General features: G+C 39.5%; 1 protein-coding gene and 1 long non-coding RNA gene across 2 annotated transcripts in view; both read right to left on the reverse strand.

Annotated features, from left to right (window-relative positions):
• The window catches only part of PKNOX2 (PBX/knotted 1 homeobox 2), a 92,074-nt gene that overhangs the window by 42,617 nt on the left and 23,147 nt on the right, over nucleotides 1-26,310 (reverse strand). The window contains exon 2 of the mRNA XM_083878124.1: nucleotides 5,494-5,555. The gene's annotated coding sequence lies outside the window, so the exon portion shown is untranslated. The remainder of the gene's footprint in view (nucleotides 1-5,493; nucleotides 5,556-26,310) is intronic.
• LOC310918884 lies at nucleotides 12,414-12,736 on the reverse strand. Its single transcript, XR_014591748.1, has 2 exons — nucleotides 12,516-12,736; nucleotides 12,414-12,479 (listed from the first exon to the last, which is right to left on the reverse strand). It is a non-coding gene; the product is annotated as an uncharacterized lncRNA (long non-coding RNA).

Consider the following 26,310-nt stretch of genomic DNA (forward strand, 5'->3'; position numbering starts at 1 on the left):
AGTGGTTTATGTCCTTGCAGAAAAGCAATGAGCTCACCTCCCTGCTCCTTGACCCAGGGAGATTTTAAGCAGGTTGAGCTCACATCAGTATTTTAAGAAGGTTGAACTGTTGTGTTTTCAGGGTTTGTTTCCAGATTTTGTTCTTCACCTGCATCAAAAATCAAAAAGGAGCCTGAGAAAATCAATGGTGGGTGTCCAAAATGATGCCACGAAAGGGGTGAAGGATGGAGCCAGGGAGGAGCTTCAGGGCATTGCAAAAAGGCCAATAAAAAAATTCAGGCATTATTTTAGGATTCACTCCAGGATTCGTTATTTCTTCATCAAGAAAAAAAAAAAAAATTTGAAGGGTGAAGACACTCTGTCTCAGTGGTAAATTCATCCTGACAATGAACGTCAAGACTTGATTTCTTTTTGGGTCTAGAGACCCAACTGGCTCTTGCTTTGAGCATCACTCACCCCAATATCCAATTGTGGGGCTAAACTCCCCCAAAACTGGTTTTTGTGTCATTTCCCTGCCAGGATTTAAGGAGAAAGACAAACTGGAGTTCTCCTTCCTCTTTTCCCAAGGACTGTCTCCATATGCTTTGTCTGGATTTTAATCGGTGTGTAAATTGTTCTGAATTAACAGCTCCAGCTGGAGGAGCAAACAAGCGATTTGGAACCTTAAGATAACACCCAACTTATCTCAAGTGATTTAAAATGGGATTTTTTTTTGGTTTTTTGGTTGGTAGGGAGAGGGTTAGGGGGTTTTTTGGGGTTTTTTTTGAGGTGATATTTGGGGTTTTTGATATTTGATACTGGGTATTTGATATTTGATATTGGGTATTTGATATTTGATTTGGTTTTTTTTGTTTGTTTTTTTTTTGGGTTTTTTTTGTGGGTTTTTTTTTTTGTTTGTTTTTTTGTTTTTTTTTTTGTTTTGTTTTGTTTTGTTTTGTTTTGTTTTGTTTTGTTTTGTTTTTGAGGTGATAACACCTTTCTGGATGTGAATCCACTGTCCAGAGCCTGGATAACATCATTTAGTGCACCCAGTCTGTCAGGAGTGGCCACTGGAATGTGGCCACAGGAGGAGATGGGATTGTAGAGAAAAAAGGAAAAAAATCTCTGCATTTCACTTTGCTTTAGAGACAAATATATATCCTATTTAGATATATATTAGAGATATATATATATATATCTAATATCTCCTCATCACTGCTGGGCAAACCACTGGCTGCAAAGAGCTGAGGATTATTTTCTTCTCAACACCTTTTTTTTTTTTTTTTTTTAATTACACAGAACCAGGGAATCCCAGAATGGTTTGGGTTGGAAGGGACATTAAAACTCATCTTGTTCCAACTCCCTGCCACTGTCAGGGACATTTTCCACTGTCCCAGGTTGGTCTAAATCCCCCTCCAGCCCGGCCTTGGATATTTTATTTTCAGGGATGGGACAACCTGTGCCAGCCCCTCACAGGGAAGAATTTCCATTTACACTTTGCTTAAAAATATTCACTACTCTCAAAAAGACCAAAATAAAATAAAAACCCACCAGCAAATTCTTTCAAGCTTTATCCTTTTGCCCTCTTTCATCTTTTTTCTCTTTTCTTTTTTTATTTTTTTTTTCATTTGCTGCTAGATAGACAAAGGGAGAAGGAAAGACTATGAGGATAATTTGTTTACAGGACTGGATCTTCAACATGGATATATCCATTATTTTTAAAATTGTTGTTTCATCAATTTAAATCCTTTCTAATCTCACTCAGGGTGTGGGGATTCGAGGAGGAAAGTCCACCCCTCTCTCTCCCCACCTTCCCATGGCTGGTTTTAAGAGGAGCCAGGCAGTGAAACAGATTCCACAAGAAAAGATTTCTCTTTTTTCTTCTCAAGAAAAAGATTTCTCTTTTTTTTTTTCTCAAGATTTCTTTTTTTTTTTTTTCTCAAGATTTCTCTTTTTTTCTCAAAATTTCTCTCTTTTTTTTCTCAAGATTTCTTTTTTTTTTCTCAAAATTTCTCTTTTTTTTCTCAAAATTTCTCTTTTTTTTTCTCAAGATTTCTCTTTTTTTTCCTCAAGATTTCTCTTTTTTTTTTCTCAAGATTTCTCTTTTTTTTTTTTTCTCAAGATTTCTCTTTTTTTTCTCAAGATTTCTCTTTTTTTCCTCAAGATTTCTCTTGATTACGACCAAGTGTCTGTGGCCAGATTGAGTGGAAGCTCCTCCTGCTGCCTGTCCTGGCCCCAGCCAGCAGAGGGTTAATTCTGCAGTGCCTGGGAGGGGGCACAGCCAGGACCTGGTTATTCTATACCCCTTCACATCATTTTTTTTTTGGGGGGGAAGGGCAGGAAAGGGACTCCCTTCCCAGCTGGAGCAGCTCCAGCTTAAGGTGAGCATTTTTCTTTTTTTTTTTTTTTTTTTACCCTTTCCTTACTAATATTGTTGCTGTGACCGTTTGTTTTCTCGCTCCACTTTCCAGTAAATTGTTCTTATCTCAACTCATATTTTTGATGATGATCTTTGCCTTTTACACCTCAAATTCTCTTCTCCAGGAGGGGAAAGGGGACCCAGTGAATGGCAGCAGAGTCTCAATAAAAGCACTGAATTCCTAAACCAAAATCCTGCCCCAGCCAAGACTGAGTGGGGAGTCAATGTCCATCAAACCCCAAAAGTTTTCCAAGAGCATCAGGGCTGGCTCCTATCAGACAACTGGGGTCATGGTCCTCCAACTTGTTCTTCTGCTGAAGTTGGGACAGTTTGGCTCTGTTTTATCTCTTTTTCCCAGAGAAAGGAAGGTCTAAATGTGCCCTGAAGACACAAAGAAGGGGCACAAAGATGCAGTGAGGGATCTTTCTCCAGTTGTGGGAGGCACCTCCAAAACCCAGACCCAACCCTGGGGCAGCCTCAGATCCCCAGTGCCACCTGAAAACCTCCTGGCACACGGATAAAGCAACAGGAGAAGCGAAAAATCACTTTGGCACCTTCCCTGGGCATGGCAGCCCTTGATAAAAAAAACCCAAACGCAGCAGAGTCTCAATAAAAGCACTGAATTCCTAAACCAAAATCCTACCCCAGCCAAGACTGAGTGGGGAGTCAATGTCCATCAACCCCCAAAAGTTTTCCAAGAGCATCAGGAGTGGCTCCTATCAGACAACTGGGGTCATGGTCCTCCAACTTGTTCTTCTGCTGAAGTTGGGACAGTTTGGCTCTGTTTTGTCTCTTTTTCCCAGAGAAAGGAAGGTCTAAATGTGCCCTGAAGACACAAAGAAGGGGCACAAAGATGCAGTGAGGGATCTTTCTCCAATTGTGGGAGGCACCTCCAAAACCCAGACCCAACCCTGGGGCAGCCTCAGATCCCCCGTGCCAAAGCTGTGCCACCTGAAAACCTCCTGGCACACGGATAAAGCAACAGGAGAAGCGAAAAATCACTTTGGCACCTTCCCTGGGCATGGCAGCCCTTGATAAAAAACCCAAACTGGAGGGGAGGGAGCCTTGACACCACCACACCATTCCCATCCCGGCGCGTTCTGCCGAGCACATTAATCCTCCTTGATGGAGAATTACAATTAAGGCACCGTCTTAAGGAGATATCAGCAATCAGATATCTTATCAAATGCCACCTCAATTATTCAAATAATCCCTGGCTCTTAGATTTGGGCTCTGTTTAGGGAAAGCAGTGAGATTAATGTGCTGACACTTCCCCATCACGTCCGACACCCTCAACTTCGCCTCTGATTACGGAATTTGCATTCAATTTCATTTTTTTTTTTTTTTTTTAACTTTTTTTTTTTTTTTCCATCTGGAGTAAATGACTAATCCGAGTACCTACCCCCAGCCTTAATTACATTTGTTAAATTAAAAACCTGGGATGTGAGAAATTTAAATGCATGTAGCTCCATGGGCCAGACAAACCTGCACGTTCAACCTGCTGCAGCCCCTGCTCCAATTTCTCTTCCTTTCCCCACAGCCAGGCATCAAGGAAATTACAACTAGAAAACAAAAAATTCTTTCTAAATGATGAAACAATAGATGATCTTTTGACATTTCCAGCGCTGTTTGCCGAGGGAAGGAGATAAAATGTAATAAATTCATATACTTCTGTGTGTTTCTTGGCTCCAGCAGCTAAAAATTTCCATCTCTTTATGCAGGAGTCCTGGGGAGCAGAAATCCTTGATAATGCCAAACAATTCGACACTTTATTTTCTCTTTACTCCACACCATGCAAAACACAGGCTTCAAGCTGCCAGCTGCTGGGAGTGAAACCAGATGCCACAATCCCTTTTCCATATGGAAACTGAAATGGGCCAGTCTGGGGGGGGCTCTGAGTCTCAGCCCTCCCTGACCCCAGAGCTGCTACTGGCACAGCAAAGGCTCCTTCAAACACCCAAAAAAACCCAAAAAAACCCCAAAAAAACCCCAAAAAACGCCCCCCACAAAAAAAAAAAAAAAAAAAAAAAAAAAAATCCAAAAAAACCCACAAAAAATTAAAAAAAAAAAAAAAAAAAAAAAAAAAAAAAAAAACCACCAAAACAGTATTTCAATGGTGCAATTGTCATTTTCTACACTCAGCCTGGCTCAGGCAGGATCCTGGTACCATCAGACTCAAAGAACATAAAAAAAAACCTCACCCCAAGCCACTGCATTTCCTAATTTTAAAATCCACTGCATTTCCTAATTTTAAAATCCATTAAAATCCACTGCATTTCCTATTTTTAAAATCCACCGCATTTCCTAATTTTAAAATAAAGAAGTAAGCGGAGAGGTGTAAGTAAAACTACTGAAGTTTCATTTTTTCAAAAGTATTTTCAAATTTTTTCAAAATAAACTTAGCAGTTTATTGCTCAATTTTCCTTCTTTTGGTGATGATGAAACTTAAAGGGATGGAAATAATAGGTGGACTCGAAGTGGTGATAAATGTCCAAATAATTAAAGAATAATTAATCATTAAATGGGAGATAAAGCATTACCAGCTCGGACCGTTTCAGGAGGAATAATTCACAGATTAACTGGAAACGGGAAATGTCAAATAAATAAATTTGGGTGTTGATCTAGATGTCAGCAGCAATGAAAACGTCGAGGAAAACCTTTTCTCAACACTCCCAAAGACTGAATTAAATAACTTACACGTGTGTGAGTGCAATGACAGCAATGCCTCAGCCTGAGCCTTGTGAGACCAGAAATAAAATACAGTTAAAAATATTCAGGGAAAGCCACACTGGGGTAAAGTGACACAGGTGAGAGCAGAATCAAAACCAGTTTTCCCTTTCCTCCCAGCACTTCTGCACCCCCAGGAAACTGGATTTAACTCCCCAGCCCCAAAAACTCCCTTCAGAGGGGTGTAACCCCGTGGTTCCTCATCCTTCCTGACTTTCTCCTGCTTTGTTTGGGGTTTAACAGTTCGAGTTCCGGAGAAGAAAACATCATGTTTTAGCAATGAGGTCCCCAGCGAGGCTGTTTTAAAAAATTAATTAGTGCCATGCAACGTATTAGGGATGAATAGTAATTTTAGCTTTGGTACCTACTTCATTGCCTTCTACACGGTTGTTATTGCAGCTTTTCCATGGGCCTCCCAGGCAAGCAGGACCTGCACAGAGCAGAGCAAGGGAATTATTGCCTGTGAAATACCCAATTCCACAGCAAACACACACACACCTGTCCTGGGTTGCGGTGTAGGATGTGCACACAGTATTTATCCCATCCCCATCCCCATCAGCTGTTGGAACCAGGTGGGGCAGTGTTTTCCCAGGCCCCTCCTTTGGGCTCTTCTGCTCATGGCCCATCAATGCCTTGCCCAGGACTCACAGGGAACTCCCTCCAGGAGCTCTCTCTGTTTAATGGGCCATCAAGGAGCCACTGCACGACTCCTCATCCCATTGGGAGATGCTCCCAATGCCCAGGGGGAGGAGCCAAGCATTCCCACCTGGAGAGAATCTGGGATTTGGGACAGGACAAGCAGCCCTGAGCCACTGGATTCCCAGAGGAGCAGAGCTCCCAGACCTTTCTGTGGGATCACTGCTTCAGGAAGAGCCCCTCACCTGGACTGCTCCCCCCACCCTGCTCAGGGTGTGTTCTGACTCTGTCAGTGCTCTTTTGTGTTATTGCATTGATTTTATTTTATTTTACCTTTTTACCTTTCTTCTTATTAAACTGTATTTCTGACTTGGAGCCTCTCACTCGTTTTGCTTTCAAACCACGACACCACCTCCTGCACGTTCTCTCTGAAGGTTTTAAAGAAATTAAGGTCGTATTTGCTGAGCTGGCTGGAAGGGTGGGAACCTGCTCTGCTCACACAGATCATCCCAAAAGGGGTCATCCTGTCCAAGGGGAGTCCCTGAGCAATGAGGGTGTTGTGGCTCATCCAGGATGGAGGACAGAGGACAGACAAGGGTGGAGACCACCCAAACATGAACACGCAGAACCTTCAGGGATGGAGGTGTCCCAACGCCAGATGTATCTGTCAGCCCCAAGGAGGAAGATTTTCCTCCAAACTCAAGGAAGAAGATCCCCATATCCCAAAAATGGAGAGACACTCCCAGCTCTGAAAGTGAAGATGCTCAAGCCTCGAGGATGGAACTCCACAAAACACAAAAGAATGCACCTCACCCCAAGGATGGGAATTCCCCCAAACACAAGGAAGGGATCTCCCAACCCTGCAAACAGAGATCTCCAAAACACAACAACAGAGACTCACAAACCAAGGACAGAGCTCCTAAACCTGAGTGTGGGGATCAATCTGACGATGCAGAGCCTCAAAACCCAAGGCCCTGACAACCCAGAGAATCTGCAGACTCCGAGGATGGAGACCCCTCAACTCAAAAATAGAGAAAGAAATCACCTCCAAGACTGAAAATCCGCAAAGCTAAAGATGCAAACCCCATCTTTACCAATCCCATAGAGGGCAATCACCCCTGGGACATCTGTGGGTGAAATCCTCACTCCAGGCTGCAGGGAGCAGAACCTGGGCTCATCACCCTGGTCCAGTAACAACCACCTCCCAAATTTCAAACCCCAAACGAGCCACCCCTGAGCTCCTCCTGGCAGCTCACGAGGCAGCCAAGGAACCTGGCTGTGCTGACTGCCTTCAGGTGGATTGTGGAGGGGAATTCGCCGGGACATCTGGAATATATTCATTTTATGGCATGTTTCATATCACAGACAGGTACTTTGAAGCAGTTATAAGTGGTAGCAGGGGCAGCACGTCCCCATGGGTGGGCTGTGGTTTGTGCTTTCAGCCCCAGCGTGACAAAGGGGCTGGGGAGACAGGGCTGACGTTTTCCAAACACAGCTCTGTGCCTCTGGGGGAAAATCCAGTGAGAAATGGAAAGGAAAGGAAAGGAAAGGAAAGGAAAGGAAAGGAAAGGAAAGGAAAGGAAAGGAAAGGAAAGGAAAGGAAAGGAAAGGAAAGGAAAGGAAAGGAAAGGAAAGGAAAGGAAAGGAAAGGAAAGGAAAGGAAAGGAAAGGAAAGGAAAGGAAAGGAAAGGAAAGGAAAGGAAAGGAAAGGAAAGGAAAGGAAAGGAAAGGAAAGGAAAGGAAAGGAAAGGAAAGGAAAGGAAAGGAAAGGAAAGGAAAGGAAAGGAAAGGAAAGGAAAGGAAAGGAAAGGAAAGGAAAGGAAAGGAAAGGAAAGGAAAGGAAAGGAAAGGACCCCCACATTTAAGTGATGTTGATCCCCACATCAGGCTATTAACAGGCCCCATCACAAATTGTAAATGGCTCAGATAAATTAAATGGTTTAGCAACTGTGAGGAAAGGCCCTTCTGAAGATTCGTTTGCTTCACAGAAAAGAAATTATTCGGGCATTTAAAACCTTTCCAGCAGCTCCACACGGGCACCCTGTCAAGCCCACATGTTGATGCTCTGCAGCCCTGGGAGGCGTCAGAAAAATCAGAAAATCCCAGAATGGTTTGGGTTGGAAGGGACCTTAAGGATTCTTCCAATTCCCTGTGATTGGCAAAGACACCTCCCACTGTCCCAGGCTGCTCCATGCCCCATCCAGCCTGGCCTTGGACATTCCAGGGATCCAGGGGCAGCCCCAGCTTCTCTGGGCACCCTGTGCCAGGGCCTCAGCACCTTCACAGGGAACAATTTCTATCTGATATCTCAACCTCCTCTCTTTCAGTCCAGTCCAGTTCAGTGCCATTAAAGTGAGTTTCCAAAAGCAGGGGGATGCAGGCACGTTCCCACTGCTGAGGCTGCACCTCCTCCAAGCAAAACTATTAAAAACTTCAGCAAATGAGGAGGTTTGAAAATTGGATTATTTGACCCAAAACATCTCCATGCAGAGGGGAAGCAGCAATTGAGCTACAATGAAAAATAAAAAGTGGATAGTAACATGGGGCAAGAAATTAAGGCTGAAACCCTGAGTGCAGTGAGGGTCAGCAATGCCAAAACCTGCAGTGATTTTCCCCCCAAAACAGAGACCCACCGCTTTCCTCCCCTGTTAATTCATTAAACTCTGGCATTAAACCTGCCCGACTTCAGAGGCAAAGCCCAACTCCCCATTCACAGCCCTTTTAGCTCATGCAAAATTGAGGGGCTGTTCACCTTCAGACGGGATTTCGCCAGCAGCAGCAGCAGCTCAAAACCCCTTTTAGTGGAAGTTCAGAGGTATAAAAGATGCAAAACACCCCTAAATTATTCACAGGGTGTTTCAATCAAAGCTGCACTGTGGAGTAAAGGGAAGGAGATGGTGACCCTGGGGATGTCTCCCCATGTCTGATTGGATGGGAAAACCCTTCTGGTGTTTTTTGGGGGAGAAGTGAAAGAAGTGAATGGGGGAGACAATGAAAAAAAAAAAGGGTTTTCTGTATCCAAAAAGGGCTGGAGAGTGAGGAATGCAAGGAGAATCCATTTTTTAGGTGCATCCAAGCAGAGAATCCTTTGCATTTGCCCTTTGGCAACACTGAAGCTTCTCCAAACTTTTATAGCAGCAGAGGAGTAAAATTAAAGTGGGGAAGAGAAATTGCAAACCAAGAAATCCAGCAGGAAAGGAAAGGAAAGGAAAGAAAAAGGAGGAAAAAATAAAAATTAATAGGAGACTCAAAAATTATTATTTTGTATTTCAAATATAGGAGGTTCTCAAAAAGCCTTGGAAGTTTTTTTTTTTTTTTTTTCTTCCATTTTTTCCTCTCTGTTTTGCTTCTTTCTCTTCCATCGAGCATCCAGGTGCTCCTGAACTGGGATTTCCACTTCTCTGGCTCCTTCTTGGGGCAAAACCCCAACAGCCTGATACAAAAAACCCACCAAAGCTCAATCCCAAAAGTAGGACAGGGAGGCCTGCTCGATGCAGCCCCAGCTTGAGGCTCACTAATTAGCCAGTAATAGTATTTATATGCTGCTGGCACACTCGGAAATGCAGCTCCTAATAACCCAGGTCGGCATCAATATTAATGTCCCAGCTTGACTCTCCATACACAGGGACCAATGAGAGATAAAAAAAAAATAAAATAAAATAAAAAAATCACAGCAAAGTGAAAAGAGGAGCAGAAAACAAAATTTTAAAGTATTTTTTTCTGTGTTTGGGCAGGAAGGGAGTGTTGGAGATTAAATGAGGGGGGCAGCAAGAGGAGTAAGTGGAAGCATAAATCATCATCGTCCACCAGTGAAAAATGTTTCACTTTCCTCAAACTCTGAATTTCCCTCCCAGGCAGGAACAGGCAAAAAAACCTCCTCTCTTCCTGTGAGAATAGATTTCTAAAACTCAAGTCCTTCCCCTTACCAGAGTTAATCTAAGACAATCAGCTTCAAATATTCACCCCTGCAAAATTCAGTCCTTTTTTGGTTGCTCATGCAAAACCCCAAACTTTGTGAGAATAGATTTCTAAAACTCAGGACCTTCCCCTTACCAGAGTAAGGACAATCAGCTTCAAATATTCACCCCTGCAAAATTCAGTCCTTTTTTGGTTGTTCATGCAAAACCCCAAACTTTGGGTTGGCTCAGCTGGAAACAACCTCTGATAAACACTTTCTTTCCAGTGATAATTTGGGAGAATCTCCCCCCAAACCCAATATTATATTTCATGAAAACATACACAGAATATTTGCAAAAATGTGGCTACACAGGGCACAGTGCGGGTTGCACACGTGTCCCAGCATCACTCCATAATTCGATTTAAAAAACGCCTTTTTTTTAATAATTTCTACGCAGAGACACACTTGTCACACCAGGAGCGTTAAGGCAGAGTTGAAATGGAGTTAATAAAGAATTAATAGCCTGCAGTAAGGCTGTGATGGATCTGAGCTGGATGTGATCAGTGTGTGACCAGGTCCCTGCTCCGTGCGCATTGGAAAAAAATCAGAGTTCTCCCAGGAAAAATGCAGGTCCAGGAAATGAGATGTTTCCCGAGGAAAGATTTGGGGATTTTTCCCATCAAAAATATATGGATGTGGCATTTACTCTGTGGAGTGTCAACCCACACCACTGACACACTAATTCATTAATTAATACAGAAAGAAAATTAAGAGGAGCCATAAAATTCGTCCCCAAGAATTCAATATTAAGACACTCCCAGATCATCATTCTGTGATACTTTCCTTCCAATGCAGTTTGAGAATTTCCTTATTTTTAGTCAAATTCCAAGCAAGAAAAGCACAAATTATGGAAAGAATTTGAAAATAGAGACTCTACTTCCCCCAGAAACATTACGAAGCCTTTAATGCCACATTTTGAGCTGTTATTAAACAACACCAACAAATAACATTGATGCTTCACTCATTGATGACTCCAGCAGCAGCAGGTAACACATCAATTGAGTGTCAGGTGTGGGATCAACCCACACCACTGACACACTAATTCATTAATTAATACAGAAAGAAAATTAAGAGGAGCCATAAAGTTCATCCCCAAGAATTCAATATAAGACACTCCCAGATCACTATTTTGTGATACTTTCTTTCCAATGCAATTTGAGAATTTCCTTCTTTTTACTCAAATTCCAAGCAAGAAAAGCACAAATTATGGAAAGAATTTGAAAATAGAGATTCTACTTCCCCCAGAAACATTATGAAGCCTTTAATGCCACATTTTGAGCTGTTATTAAACACTAACAAATAACATTGATGCTTCACTCATTGATGACTTCAACAGCAGGTAACAAATTAATTAACCCTTCAAAGACCCAGCCATGAGTTAATTATTAAATTTAATCCTACACAGAATACCCTAAAGGGTTTTAAAGGCAATGAGTAAACTGTTGATCCTACAGAGAAGACCCAGCCCTGCACTGTGTAGAAAGCAGGACTCAAGCCAACTGCCTAAAGACTGCCATAAAAATCAAATTTTTACTGTTAAGTGATTTCAGATATTGCAAGAAATCTCCAGAGATTAATTATAACCTCGTTTGGCAATTTGGGTGGAAAGCACAGTCCTCAGTTGTAGCCTTGGCCATCAATCCTGGTCAAATCAAGATCTTTCCAAAGAGTCGTTGTGTGACCCAGTGGAAATGGCAATTTTTCATATGGAATTTTTCCCAAAGCTTAAATCGCCTCTTTATTAAATAATTCTAACTTGTGGAAAAAGGCTGCGAGGTCTATTCCGGGAGGAGCAGTCTGTGACAAAATGTCAGAGGGAAAAAACAAAAAAAATAAAAGTGAGGATTTCCACTCAAGATGTTGACTGGCACCACTGGAGGACCCAAACCCAAAACAGGAGGGGTTTGTTTTCTTTCGTTGGGGTGATGAAAGAAGAACCATGAGAAGGAGAAACACCTTCCTCCACCTTTTGGGCATTCAGAAATGTTGTTTTTTCAATCAAAACTCTCACTGGAAAACTCTTCCCCAACCACTTCCAAGACACAGGAGTGAAAGGAGTGAAAGGGTTCTTCCAACTCTTCCATCAGCATCAGAGAAAACACCAAAATGACCCCTCTGCAAACCCCTCCCTGCCTTCCCTCCTCAGTGTCTCCTTTCACCACAGAGGATCCTCCAAAACCTCCTCAAAATCCCCACCTGCCAAACAAACAACTGAAACCCAACAAGAAACTGAGTTAATTAATAAATCGGGAGTTGAAGTCAACACAATCGACTCTCCGTACCAGACACAGCTGGTCCGTCAGTGCTCCAACTTTGCCTCCACTGATTCCCCGTGAAATGGGAATTGCAATGACTGAGAGAAATATAAAAAGTGATTTTTTTTTTTGAGGGTTTGCTGCAGCTTTTCAGTTCTCTGATACAATTGGCTGATCTCCTCCACAGCTGCTCCCTGTTCAATAGACACGTCCCACCTCCGACGCCCGTTGGCCATCAACCAATGTGGGAATAAAATGCAACTTTTGGGGTTTTTTTTCAGCTAATATGAATTTTTATTTTTTTTTTGGCTAAGGGATATGTGGTGATTTATCCAAAACTGTATTTAGATGGAAAAAATCCCCTTTTTGCTGTCTCATCTCTTACCTAAGTGGGCAACTGGGATGGTGACCACCATCCTACAGCCAAGTGGGTCAGGACTTTTTATTTTATTTTTATTTTATTTATATTTTATTTTTATTTTATTTTTATTTAATACCAAAAAAACTGGGGAGAAATATTTTACTTCTAATGCCAAAAAACTGGGGAGAAATATTTTACTTCTAATACCAAAAAACTGGGGAGAAATATTTTACTTCTTCAGCAATAAAAAGCTCCTTTTCCCCAAGTGCTAGTTCAGAATGGAGAAAAAAAAAAAAAAAATCAGTTTTGAAATGCCTCAATGAAATTTAATTTTTGGTTTGAATCAACAGCTTCACTCGGTGCCATTTTAATGCTATTTTATGCTGAAATGTCAATTGGAAACTAACATTTTAAAATGTCAAAACATTTCACGTCTGCAGACGGTGCCGATAGTTTTTTTTTTTTTTTCTTCCATGTGTCCAAACAGAAAATGCTTTTGGAATTTTACCATGGAAAGAAAAAAAAAAATATATATATATATATATATACATATAAATCAATATTTTGACTTCTTGGAATGAAAACAAAGTTAAAATATAATATTTCTCCTCAAGGATGCAAATATTTTTTTGACAAGCTGTAATCACCAAAAAAACCAATCCCAGCCAAATGTTTGCTGCCACGTTCTGCTGCAGCTCAATGGCAAGACAAGAAAAAGAGAATTTTGATTTTGATATTTTGATATTTGATATATATGTAGCCTCTCTAAATCCTTTTTTTTGCCAATTATTTCCAAGGTGCAGGAAGCTCCTTCTAAGAACCATTTTCAATGCACTGATTTTTCTTAATAGTTGGGGAAAAATAGCCTCAAAAACATGGTTTTTCTCCTCTAAAAAAGGAGAATTTTGGGGAGGATTTTCTCTGTATTTTTGGACTGATGAAAACTTACCCCCATTAGTTTGGGGGAACTGGGGAGGAAATGGAATTGGGAGGTTTTTACACATTTTTACACAAAGTGGAGGGGGTTTTATCCAATATAAATCAAATTATCCACTGATCTAACCTTTTAAATCCCTACCTTGCCCGTGCATTACCAAAAAAACAAATAAAAAAAAATAGCAAAATAAGGCAAATAGAAGGCAAAAAATCTATAGCAGGTATAGGGGAAAAAAATAGAATTTTGATTATTTTTGTGCTTCAAGGAGTGTAAACACACAGTGTTTGAAAATGGGATGAGAACTGGGAGTTTTGGTAGTTTTTATCAGCCAAGTTTGTAATTCCAAATCTCGCCCTCCACGGCACAGCTGGGCCACCCTGCATCACCTTTACATCTCCTCCAAATTTGGATTTTTTCTCATTTTTTTCCCCCTTTTCCCCCAGCCCAGGCTCCAGCCCCGCGCGGGGAATAAGCGCAATTATCTCGTCTCACCACATTTTTCCAGCTCTGCCTGAGGTTTAATTAAAGCCAAGAGAAAAAAAAAAAAAAAAGAAAAAAAACACAGAGGAGCAGCAGTGGGTTCTGATATCGCCCCACCGCACGTGGCGGGGAGAGAGGGGGGAAATGGGAGGGAAAAGAGAAATATATAGAGGAAAATAAAAAAAAAAACCAGGAAAAAAAATCTCATATTCCCTTCATTGTCGACTTTTTAATTTAGTAAATCTTCCTGGATGTTGCTCCTTTATCACATTTGGTTAAAAAAATTAAATATATATATATATAGCTACATATATATTTTTATATATATATATAAAAAAAACATATATACATAATATTATATATATATGTAAAATATATATGGATATAATATATATGGATAAAATATATATGGATATTTTTATATATATATAAATATATTATATATATACTATATATGTGTGTAAAAATATATATCAATATATATAGCTACATATATAGATACTTTATATACATATATACATTATATATTATAGATATATGGATATTATATATATGGATATGATATATATGGATATATACGGATAAAATATATATGGAATTTATATATATATAAATACATATAAATATATATACTATATATGTGTGTAAAATATATATAAATATATATAGAGCCACATATACAGATTTTATATATATATAAACATATATACATAATATATATTATATATATATGTAAAAATATATATGGATATAATATATATGGATATATGGTTAAAATACATATTATATTTATATATATAAAAATATATTCTATATATGTGTGTAAAAATATATAAATATATATATAGCTACATATATCGATATTTTATATATATATAGATATATATACACTATATATATACACTATATATATACATACTATATATATGTGTAAAATATATATATAATTATATATAGCTGCATATATCGATTTTTTATATATAAACATATATATCTACACTATATATGTGTGTAAAAAATATATATAAATACATATATAGCTACATATATCGATTTTATATATTTATACACACACACATATCTATTAAAAAAAAAAAATTATATATATATATATATGTAGCTATGCAGGTGTCCTTGAATATATGGACAGCAGGAAACACACACATCCTACCTCTATATATATATTAAAAAAAAAAAAAAATATATATATATATATATGTAGCTATGCAGGTGTCCTTGAATATATGGACAGCAGGAAACACACACACTCTACCTCTATATAAAAAATATCTCTAAGTGCAGGTTAATCCCCTGTAATCTCCCTGAATTACACCTCCAGCACTTCCCCACAGGTGACCTTTCCACAAAAGGCTGTTTCTATGCCAACAGCATTGTTTGAGTCAGGCAAGGGGGAAACACGGCACAATAATCTGGAATTTCTCCTTAATTTGTTTTTTTTTTCATCCATAGTTAGGAGCCAGTTTGAAGACAGAAACATCATGGTCATTGGGATAAAAAATAAAATTAAAATTAATTGCCAACAGCATTGTTTGAGTCAGGCAAGGGGGAAACACGGCACAATAATCTGGAATTTCTCCTTAATTCAGTTTTTTCACCCACAGTTAAGAGCCAGTTGAAGATAGAAATTCCCTGGTCATGGGATAAAAAATAATATTAAAATTAATTCCCAACAGCATTGTTTGAGTCAGGCAAGAGGGAAAAACATGGCACAATAATCTGGAATTTCTCCTTAATTCAGTGTTTTTACCCACAGTTTAGAGACAGTTTGAAGATAAAAACACTTTGGTCATGAGATAAAAAATAATATTAAAATTAATTGCCAACAGCATTGTTTGAGTCAGGCAAGGGGGAAAAACACAGCACAATAATCTGGAATTTCTCCTTAATTTGTTTTTTTTCACCCACAGTTAACAGTCAGTTTGAAGATAGAAACACCCTGGTCATTGGGATAAAAAAAAAATTAAAATTAATTTCCAACAGCATTGTTTGAGTCAGGCAAGGGGGAGAACCACGGCACAATAATCTGGAATTTCTCTTTGTTTTTTTTCACCCATAGTTAGGAGCCAGTTGAAGATAGAAAGACCCTGGTCATGAGATAAAAAATAATATTAAAATTAATTTATATCTAGGATTTAAATATGAAGGGAAGAGGGCAATGCCCTTGACCCACTTTAGATTTTGACTAAATTTCTGGAATTGTTTTTTTACTGTAATTCCTCTCATTTGGGGATTTAGGAGCAAAATCCTACAGTTTTAAAGTCTTTTTCATCTTAAAATCTGCATTTCTCTCTCCCGCTCCATCTCATCTTGCCAAACACAATCCACAGGTATCAATTCCCACCAACAAGTCCAATTATGGAAAAGTCAGAAAACTCAATTTTTTTTTCCATTTTTCCTGTTTTTTTGAGGATTTCCACCAAGTAACTCATCTCTAGTGAGAAAAAAAATAAAATTACAATTCATAAGAGACCTGAAAAGCTTGAGAAATTGTTCTAAGATGCACCAAGCCAGCCAACAATGCCAGGGAATAAATGGTTTTGAGATTTGCCTGATATAAATAATTTTCCCAGAAATAAAGATTCTTTTGGGTCTAGATAAGTTCATTGCATTTAAAATTTGGGATTTTTTTCCTCAATTTTTTCAACGCCTGGAGTTCCAACTCAGCCTATAAAGATCATCCCAATGAAAGAGAGAAAGAAAAATGAGATTTTTCCAGCACAATTTTGGTTTTTTTGGTGTATTTTGAAGGACTCATTGACTGTTGGGTTGAATTATCCCCAAAATTATCTTTGTTTGAGAGAGGAACAACCTCCAGGTTCCTCTTATTGGCTGGTGAGGATTTATTTCTGTTTTTTTTTTCTTCTTCTGACCCAACCCCAAGATCTTCATGTGTCCCAGGAGGGAAAATATTTCCCAGCAGATCCATCTCCCAGCGCTGAACCAAGAGGATAAAAATACCGGTTGCCATGGGAACATAAACTCTGGAGTTTGAAAATACCAGAATTAAACCTTACACTAATTTTGAGCATTAAATCCCTGTTTTTCCATCTGTGTTTTTGGTGGGTTTGAGGGGTTTAGAGAAAAAAAAATTTAAATTTCAAGACTTTTGCCAGGGTTTAACATCCTTGGAAATTTTTTCCCACAGCCGTCCCCAAGCCAGGAATAAATTTATAAATTATAATTTAAAATATAAATTATTTTCTAGTTTAATAACAGTGATATAATTAAATTAGATACGTTATTTTCTATTTCAATAATCTTGGTGACTTTTAAATTAAAAACAAAGATCAGTCCCAGCTTGTGGAATCACCTCTCACCATCCAGCCTTGGATTATTCCTGGAATCAGGGCAAGGAGTTGATCAGCCAGGGGCCAATAGACATAAAATCCATTAAAAAAAATGTTTTTGAGATTAATATTTTTTGCTCAAAATGCACTGCAAACAGTTAAGAAATATTTAATAATAATAATAATAATAATAATAATAATAATAATAATAATGAGGCCCCAGTGCTAATGATGCTCAGTTTAGTGGCACCAAGATATTTAAATGGCTTTAATGCAACTTTTGGAGTTGGTGTTGAGTGAAATTTCTCAGCTCAAACAGGGAAAAGCCACTCTCAAAAGGAAAATAAATCTTAATTTTGTTTTAGTCATTAATAAGGAGTAAATTTGGGATCGCAAGAACAGGGATTGGTCAGGAAGGGAAAGCTGAGTGATGAGTGAGAATATTCCTCATCACAAAAGATTCCAGCCATTAAACTTCACTTTCCAAAGGAAAAAAATGGAAGAGGGAATCCACTCCCAGGATCAGAAAAAACACAGAATTACTGCAAATAATCTGTTGGCAACAACAATAAAATGATTTTATCCCAACACCAGAGAGGGTTGGGAGGGTTTGCCATGGGGCGCTGGGGGATTGTTGGATGTTTTTCCAATAAAAATCAGGAATGTTTGGAGTTTTGGAAGAGCTGAATCACTCCAAACACCTCCATAAAAAGAGTTAAGTTTCTTTAAAACAAAATTCATGATGCTTTGGGCTCCCCCCAGGCCCAGCTGCAAAATTTCAGGTGTCAGAGATAAAATAATAAATCCCACTGTCTTTTCTCCCACAATGGGGGGAAATGCTGCAAAATTTTATTTCTCTACAAAACCAAGCCACAATCCTGCTCCATTTTTGGGGAAATCTCAGTTTTGGGGCGTTGTGGATGTTAGTGGGTGTAGAAACAACAATTTTAAAAGTGGGAATTTACTTACCCAAGTGATGCTTTCTTTTGGCAGCAATATCCCCCCAAACCCCCCAAAAAATAGAGGGAAAAACAAGCCTGTGGGGCCAAAAAGGGGGTTTTTTTCACCTAGAATTCCTAGCTGGGAGAGGAGGCCTGGCTGCTTGCATGCCTCCACATTGAAAAAAAAAAAATAAAATTTAAAAAAAGCGAGAAAAAGCAAAAGCAAAAAAAAAAAAAAAAACAAGGAAAAGGTGTGGGGGCAGAGCAAGGAAAAGAAGAAAAAAAAAAGCAGCAAAAGGCAGGCTGGTTGGTGCAGTTTGGGAAAAAAAAAAGGTTGGAATGAGGCTCAGAGAGCAGCTTTCCCATCGCCCCAGAATCCCTCGCTGGCCCCCAGTGGGCTTGTGCAAACACCAGGGCTGGCCACGCTCCTTTTAAATAAATACTGGAACAGCAGCAGCAGGGCAGGGGAGAGGCTGCACCCCCAGCCCAGCACAGGATCTGCCCTGGGAGGGGCTCAAAAGTGCCTTTTGGGGGGATTTGGTTCACTCAAGTGTCGGAAAATTGGATTTTTCCAGGTAGAGCACAAAGGGTAAATTTGGGGTTTAAAGGTAAAGGGAGGGAATGGGTTGTGTGTGGTGTGTTTGGGTATAGTCAGGATTCATTTGGGGGTTTTTTAGTAATCCAGGTGGAAATTCAAGGTTTGATTTTGGCAGAGGGAGAGGGGAGAGGCCACCACATCAACTAATGCCACTATAGATCCTACTCTATATATTTAATATCACATACCACTAAATATCCTTTATTATATAATGCCACTATATATCCTACATTATATATTTAATATCACATACGACTATATATCTTACATTATATAAAGCCACTATAGATCCTATATTATATATTTAATATCACATACCACTACATATCCTATATTATATAATGGCACTATAAATCCTATATTTTATATATATATATCCCTTTTATATATATCTATATATATTTAATATCACATACCACTATATATCCTATTTTATATAATGTATATTATAATGCCACTATATATCCTATATTACATATTTAATATCACACACCACTATATCTCCTATATTATATATTTAATTTCACACACCACTATATATCCTACATTATATATTTAATATCACACACTTTTATACATCCTATATATTTAATATCACATACCACTATATATCCTATATTATATATTTAATTCCACATACCTCTATATATCCTATATTATATATTTAATTTCACATACCACTATATATCCCATATTATATAATGCCACAATATATATCCTATATTATATATTTAATATCACACACCACTAAATATCCTATATTATATATTTAATATCACATACTACTATATATCTTATATTATATAATGCCACTATAGATCCTATATTATATATTTAATACTCCCATAAAACCCACCACATGTTTTATGTTATAGATTACATTTCTAGCAGCTTATTCCATGTTATAAATGTTAAGTTATATATATATTACACAATATATCAGAGTAATATGTATTAGTTATATTCCAATAATGGATTATACATTAACCTATTTTATATCATATGATACCTATTATAAAATATGGGATCAGTAAATTATTTAGTCTCTGATATTTCCTTACATATATCTATTTCCATATTTCCATACATATATCTATGATGTGATGGGAATAACACATATTATGTAAAAAAAAAAATAAAATAAAAATATATATCTTTATTAAGCATCAACCTCATAGAAAGGAGCTGAAATTTGGTGCCTTTCCTCACCCCAAGTTCTCACCTGGACCTTGTTTTCAGCCCATCCCAGCTAAAAAAAAAGTCAATAAAGGGGAAGATGAAAAGCTATTTATTAGGATTGATAACAATCATTAAAACTGGCTGGGTAGGAAAGCACAATTCTGGCTCCAGAGAAGGAAGAAGGGAAAAAAATGCAAATTCTGCATGAAAAGGAGATATTTCCCTAATCGCCCCAATCAAAGGCTGGTGCAATTATCTGTGGCCAACCCAACGGGTTAAAATTATCCTCTTCATCTCCGGACACAGTGAGGAGCCGAAAAAAATGTTTCATTTTAATAAAAATGAAATCTGGACCCCGCAGAAAGCAGCTCCGCTAATGACGTGTTTACACAGAAAAAGACAATTTCTATTTAATGGTGATTACTAGAGAGAAGAAATTAAACTTCCCAGAGTCTACGGGTTAGGGGATAATGGGGGAAGAAAGTTATTGAGGGTGTGGAAAAATCAGGAGAGCTGGATGTGGGAATGGCCAGCTCTGCTTTGATGGGGCTTAGCGGGGGAAAAAAAATGGATATTTTGCCGTGCAGATTGATGTGATGTGTGTTTGTATAAATGTAAATTATCTGTGTGTGCACTGCAAAGGTGGAGAACAGGGAGATGAGTGTGGTGTGGATGGAAATGGGCACAAACACACACATGTGCAGGCACAGCCAAGGGAGGTTGTTGCGTGTCTGTGAACAGGCCAGAGCGTGCACAGAAATGCAAAAATGCCCCAGGAAAATGCAAACATGCATGGGACATGAGTGTGAAAACACAAATCTGTACATGCACAGGGCAACACACACAAAGTCCATCCTGTTCTACCCCAGGTTGTGCACACCCTGCATCCCATTCCTGGGGGATCTTGGGATCCCCATTCCTGGGGGGATCTTGGGATCCCCATTCCTGGAGGGATCTTGGGATCCCCATTCCTGGGGGGATCTTTGGATCCCCCTTCAGAGTTTTAAAAACTACAAAATTGGGTTTGATGGTGAAGCCGCGCCAGAATTTCAGGTTTTGGCTCCCCAGGTGAGCGGCGCAGATCTCTCCTATTCATCCTATTTATCTAATTAATTTTTAATTCTAGTTCTCTTTTGAAATTATTTTTTTTTTCAGGATTAAAAAAAAACAAAACTGTTAGATTTCTTTCTTAAGAAGCCAAGACAAGATCTTTTCACACCCATCTCCCGCCCAGGACGAATTAAATTTTGGGGGATCTTCTTTGTGCCAAAACCATTTCCCTCCCTGACCTGTGCAAACCCATCCCAGGGCAAAAAAAAATCCCTCCAGTGTGTCAAGGCTTTAAAGTCTGCTCCTTCCTAGAGCAGAGCAAAACATCTGCAGAACAAGCCCAGATGTGAGAGCTGCTCACCCCCCTCTCCCTCCTTCAGGAATTTCAGCTCCAAGGCACATAATAAGGCAACGTCTGGGATGGTTTAATAATAGTAAAATTAAAATCCTTCCCGCAGCAGAGTGAAGGGCACACTCGAGAGGAGGTTTGCAAAACAAAAAAAAAACCAGCCCTGAGCTGAAGTCTCGGGGGAACAGTTGGATCAGAGGAACAGTAAACAACGCACAGAAATGCAACTTAATTATCTTTACAACCCGAGTGTGCCACCGCCTGCCGCAGTTTTATCCAGGGATGTGGGAGAGGAGAGGTGCTGGAATCCCCAGGATGAAGCTGCAGCATCTCCCCCAAAAAAAAAGGCAAGAAAAAAGGCTCTTCTTGCAAAGTTTTGCTTGAATTTTCAGTCAAGAGCTGGAAACAGCAGGGCTGATGTGGGATCAGGGATGTTCATCTTGACTTTGTATTCAGCTCAGTTAAAATACAATTTGTTGGTGATTTTTTACTCATTTTTTTAAGCAGTCAAGAGGTAAAAACATCAGGGCTGATGTGGGATTGGGGATGTTCATCTTGACTTCATACTCATCTCGGTTAAAATACAACTTGTTGGTGATTTTTGCTCATTTTTTTAAGCAGTCAAGAGGTAAAAACATCAGGGCTGATGTAGGATCGGGGATGTTCCTCTTGACTTCATACTCATCTCGGTTAAAATACAATTTGTTGGTGATTTTTGCTTATTTTTTTAAGCAGCCAAGAGGTGAAAACAGCAGGGCTGATGTGGGATCGGGGATGCTCATCCTGACTTCTTACTCAGCTCGGTTAAAATACAACTTGTTGGTGAATTTTTGCTTATTTTTTTTAAGAAAAACAAACTCTTGGCTTGAGCTGGTCAGGTCTCACTGCATACATGACCAACACCACATGGGGAACTGCATCCCTTTCTCACTGGGATGCTCTCCCATGAAAAACTGGAAATGGGCAGAAAAAATACCCATTTATAGATTTTATATATATAAATATTTACATATATAAGCTGGGAATTGTGTTAATTTAAACTGAGGATGCTGATGAGGAGAGAGGTGATGTTTGAAATCAAAGTGTGGGAATGGTATCTAGCCGGGGATGGTGGAAGGGACCAAATCAAGGATGTTGGGCAGGATTAGCTCAAGGATTAAACAATCAATCCATGGATGTTGGTTGGGTCTTATCAAAGTAAAACTTCCAGCTTAACAAAAAAGAGGACGGGGGAGCACAAAGATTAGGTCAGATGAGGTTCAAGAACATCCAAGAACATTCAGTGCATCCATTCTGCAACCTGAAGGTGCACAAATCCATAGAACCTGGGAAGATGCACCCACTGGATTTATTTCCAGAGGAAAATTGCAGAATAAGTGGTCAAGCCACTCTCCATCATATTTGAGACATGGCACTCTGCAAAGAATGGAAAAAAGGGAAATAAAACCAGAGGAGGAGAATTGTGGTGCTGGTGGGGGAGAGCTGGACAGGCCCTGGCCCAGAGCCCCCCTGTGCTGGGCTGAGCCCCCAGCGGGGGCAGCAGGGGAGGGGGGGATTCTGCCCCTCTGCCCCCCCAGGTGAGACCCCACCTGCAGAGCTGCCTCCAGCTCGGGGGGCCCAGCACAGGGAGGAGCTGGAGCTGCTGGAGCCACCAGGATGGGCAGAGGGATGGGGCAGCTCTGCTGGGAGAGCTGGGGGTGCTCACCTGGGGAAGAAAAGGCTCCAGGCAGAGTTTAGAGCTCCTCCAGGAGAGCTGCAGAGGGACTGGGGACAAGGGATGGAGGGACAGGACACAGGGAATGGCTTCAGGCAGGGCTGGATGGGAGATTGGGCAGGAATTGTTCCCTGGGAGGGTGGGGAGACCATGGAATGGATTTCCCAGAGCAGCTGTGGCTGCCCCTGGATCCCTGGGAATGCCCAAGGCCAGTTTGGACAGGGCTTGGAGCCACCTGGGATAGAGGAAATTGTCCCTGCCCATATCAGGGAGGAGAAACTGGATGATCTTTAAAGTTCCTTCCAACCCAAACCATTCTGAGATTCTGTGACAGCTAAAATTAAACCCAAATTAAACCCAAATTAAACCCAAAGCATCCTGTCTGTGCCCAAAGCAGGGATTTCAGCTGGGATCCACCCAGAGATGCTGCCCTGGAACCAGCCAAAGCCACTCACAGCAAACTCAACATCCACTCAGCACCAAAGCAAAAACACTGCCCTAAAGCAAAGCTCAGCAACTCTCCCATTTTAATCCAACTTTTTTTTTTAAAAAAAATGCTAATTTTGACGTCTCCCAGCCTGCCAACAGCCTGGCAAGGTCCTGCAGCCCCTCCAGCAAAGCAGCAATGGGTTTTTTTTTTTATTATTAACCTTTTTTTATTAACCTGACTGAACTGGCTGGGGAAAAACAGAGATATTTTCTGGAATCACAAAAGGTCCAGGCAGCTCCTGGCTGCAGAGTTCAGTGCCTGAAGTCAGCTCAACTCCCCCAAAACCCAGATTTTATTTCTACCCATGGCATGGGTTTTTTTGTTTGTTTTTTTTTTTTTTTGTTTGTTCGTTTTTGTTTTGGTTTTTTTGGGTTTTTTTGTTTTTTGTTTTTTTTTTGAAATGATTTTCAAAAAAAAATCGTTTGTTGTTGCCATTTAAGTCGTGACACGTGAATTCAGTGGGGGTTTTTGGTCGAAAAGTGGTTTTTATGGAAAATTTCTTGCAAATCACACTGCACCCAGCCAGCACAGGTTGTTAAATGGTGATGCTCCTTCTCAAGGGATATTCAGTTTTCAGTAAAGGTTTCCAGCAAAGCCAAACCAACCAAAACCTTCCCAAAATTCTGGATTTAATTCTTGAGTTCATGAGAAAACCTCAAGATCTGGGTGATTTTTTTGGGGTTCCTTGACCAATCTATCTGGATTGGCAAATCAGATGTCTGGAGTGGAGAGAAATCCAATCTTTACCCAACTTCAAAAATATTTTATTGTTTTTAAACCCTCATGCTTTGAAATTTAGTTCACTGCTTTTATTATTATTATTATTATTTATTTATTTATTTATTTTAAAAAATAGGTGATTTTTCCTGGAAACATAAAAACTTTTCACCCCTCCCTTGGCACACCTGAGCTAAATTTGAGCCTCAGAAATAACACCAGGAAAGAGAAAACTGCAAAAAGTCATGGATTTCCTGCAAACTCAACAGCTGGAGGAAAAATCCAGTCCCCAAGCACCCACCCCAATCACACCCAGTCTCCAAACTGGACACCAATAATTCCTCTGTTCAACTTTCAATACAAAAAAAACCACATTACAACATTTTCCTGGCCTGAAATGAAGACAAATTAAATCCAAAGTGTTGCTAAAACCCCATTCAATGCTGCATCCTAAAAAAGTATTAATTACAAAACAATTTTCTAATTACTTTAACAAGGATCGGGCTCTGACAGGGTTGAGATGTGATGGTTACAAACCCCTCCAGCCTCTTTTTCCAGACATTTAAAGTGCTCTAATGTCACAGCCCAGCACTGGGGAAGTTTGGGCCACACTTCCATGAGCTTTGTGCTTAATGAGCGATGCCTAATTAAAGTTGGGAAGCTCTGATTTCATCAAGAGACCCTGCATCAAGTCTGTCTTAGGTTTTATTTTTATTTTTTTTTTTGGAGAAGTGAACATCCCTGGCCGTCTGGTCACTCATCCCAGCAAGGTCGTGGCTGCAATAATTCAGGATTTTGGGCTCATTGGGTTGTACCAGCCTGGGCACTATCGAGGCTGAAATAATCCAAATTAATAATAAAATAATATCCTGAATTATTCTAATGATTGAAATGGATTTCCAGAGAAAGGAAGGCGAGTGGAAAGATATAAATACTCCTAAAATTTTTGGAAATATAGAAGGATTAAAAGCTTGGAGGGGATGATGCAACCCCCCAAAACCATCAGTTCAATATGAGGATGAGGATGCTAAAAAAACCAAGATGAAGAGTAATAATGTAATAATGTAATAATGCACATCCAGCCTGGCTGGGTGCCCAGGTGACAAAGAGGAGCCCCCAAAAGGACAAGGTGACAATGACATCAGCGCTCGAGGCACCGAGACCTGGCGGTGGCACCCGGGGTTGGGTTAATGGAGCTCTGCAGCAGCAGCTGGCGGCTGTTTGGGCAAAAAAAATAATAAAAAAAATCACAATTTTGTCCCAAATAAGATGCTGAAATAGATAATTTTGAGTATTGTTCAGCCCCATCCCACTTTTAGGTGTTTTTCTGCTGTCTAAACCTTTTACTTAGATGAGGAGTCATCCCCAGTTTGGCAAAGGCAGCTCCAGAAGGTGAATAAAAATGCCAATTTTTTTAGGAAAAATACATACACACACACTGTGCTGGAAGGTAAGGATTGGAGGTCAGGTAGTGTGTTTAAAAAGATATATTTTGCAGGTTTTAAAATGAATTTTCTTTCCTTTTATCTCTCTTAGGGTGGAGCAGCTCGTGGGTGGGAGTGGGTATTTCTCACAGCTCCATTTCAATATTTCCATTTCTATCAGGAAAACAATATATTTATATTGAGACATCCTTGTTCCTATGCCCAAATTTATTATTTTTATTAATTTCTCCTGGGGCACAGGCAGTTTTTTGGGGGAGACACCAGATGTGGGCAAGGCTGAGCTACAGGAAACCACAACGATCAGTGAAGGATGCAGGGCCAGGCAAGGGGTTGTTCAGAGGCATTTTGAAATAAAAAAAATATTTAAAAAAATTAAAAGAAGGGGTTTTTTTAATACAAGATTTGCTCCCCTGGTTTGGTGGGTAAATCCATATTCCTGTGGTTTAACACCCAGAAGAGTTGGAGTTCTCTGGAATGATGAATATGCAAAGAGCAGCATCCAAGAGAGAGATAATTGGATCATTTTATATATATATTTATATCTACAATTAAAAAGAATATTTCTATACCCTTCCTTTACATATAGAGAGGATATTAGGGAGGGGAAAGGAAAGAGGATATATAGAAAAAAGATAGGTATATATTGGATTAATATATTGGATATATCATACTTAATATTTCCTGTGGATATAATATTAAATTGATACCGTAGCATGGCTAAAAATATATATTATACATTATCTATTATATACTATATATTACATACT

This window comes from Zosterops lateralis (assembly GCF_965231275.1).
Source record: "Zosterops lateralis genome assembly, chromosome: 25".
NCBI lineage: Eukaryota > Metazoa > Chordata > Aves > Passeriformes > Zosteropidae > Zosterops > Zosterops lateralis.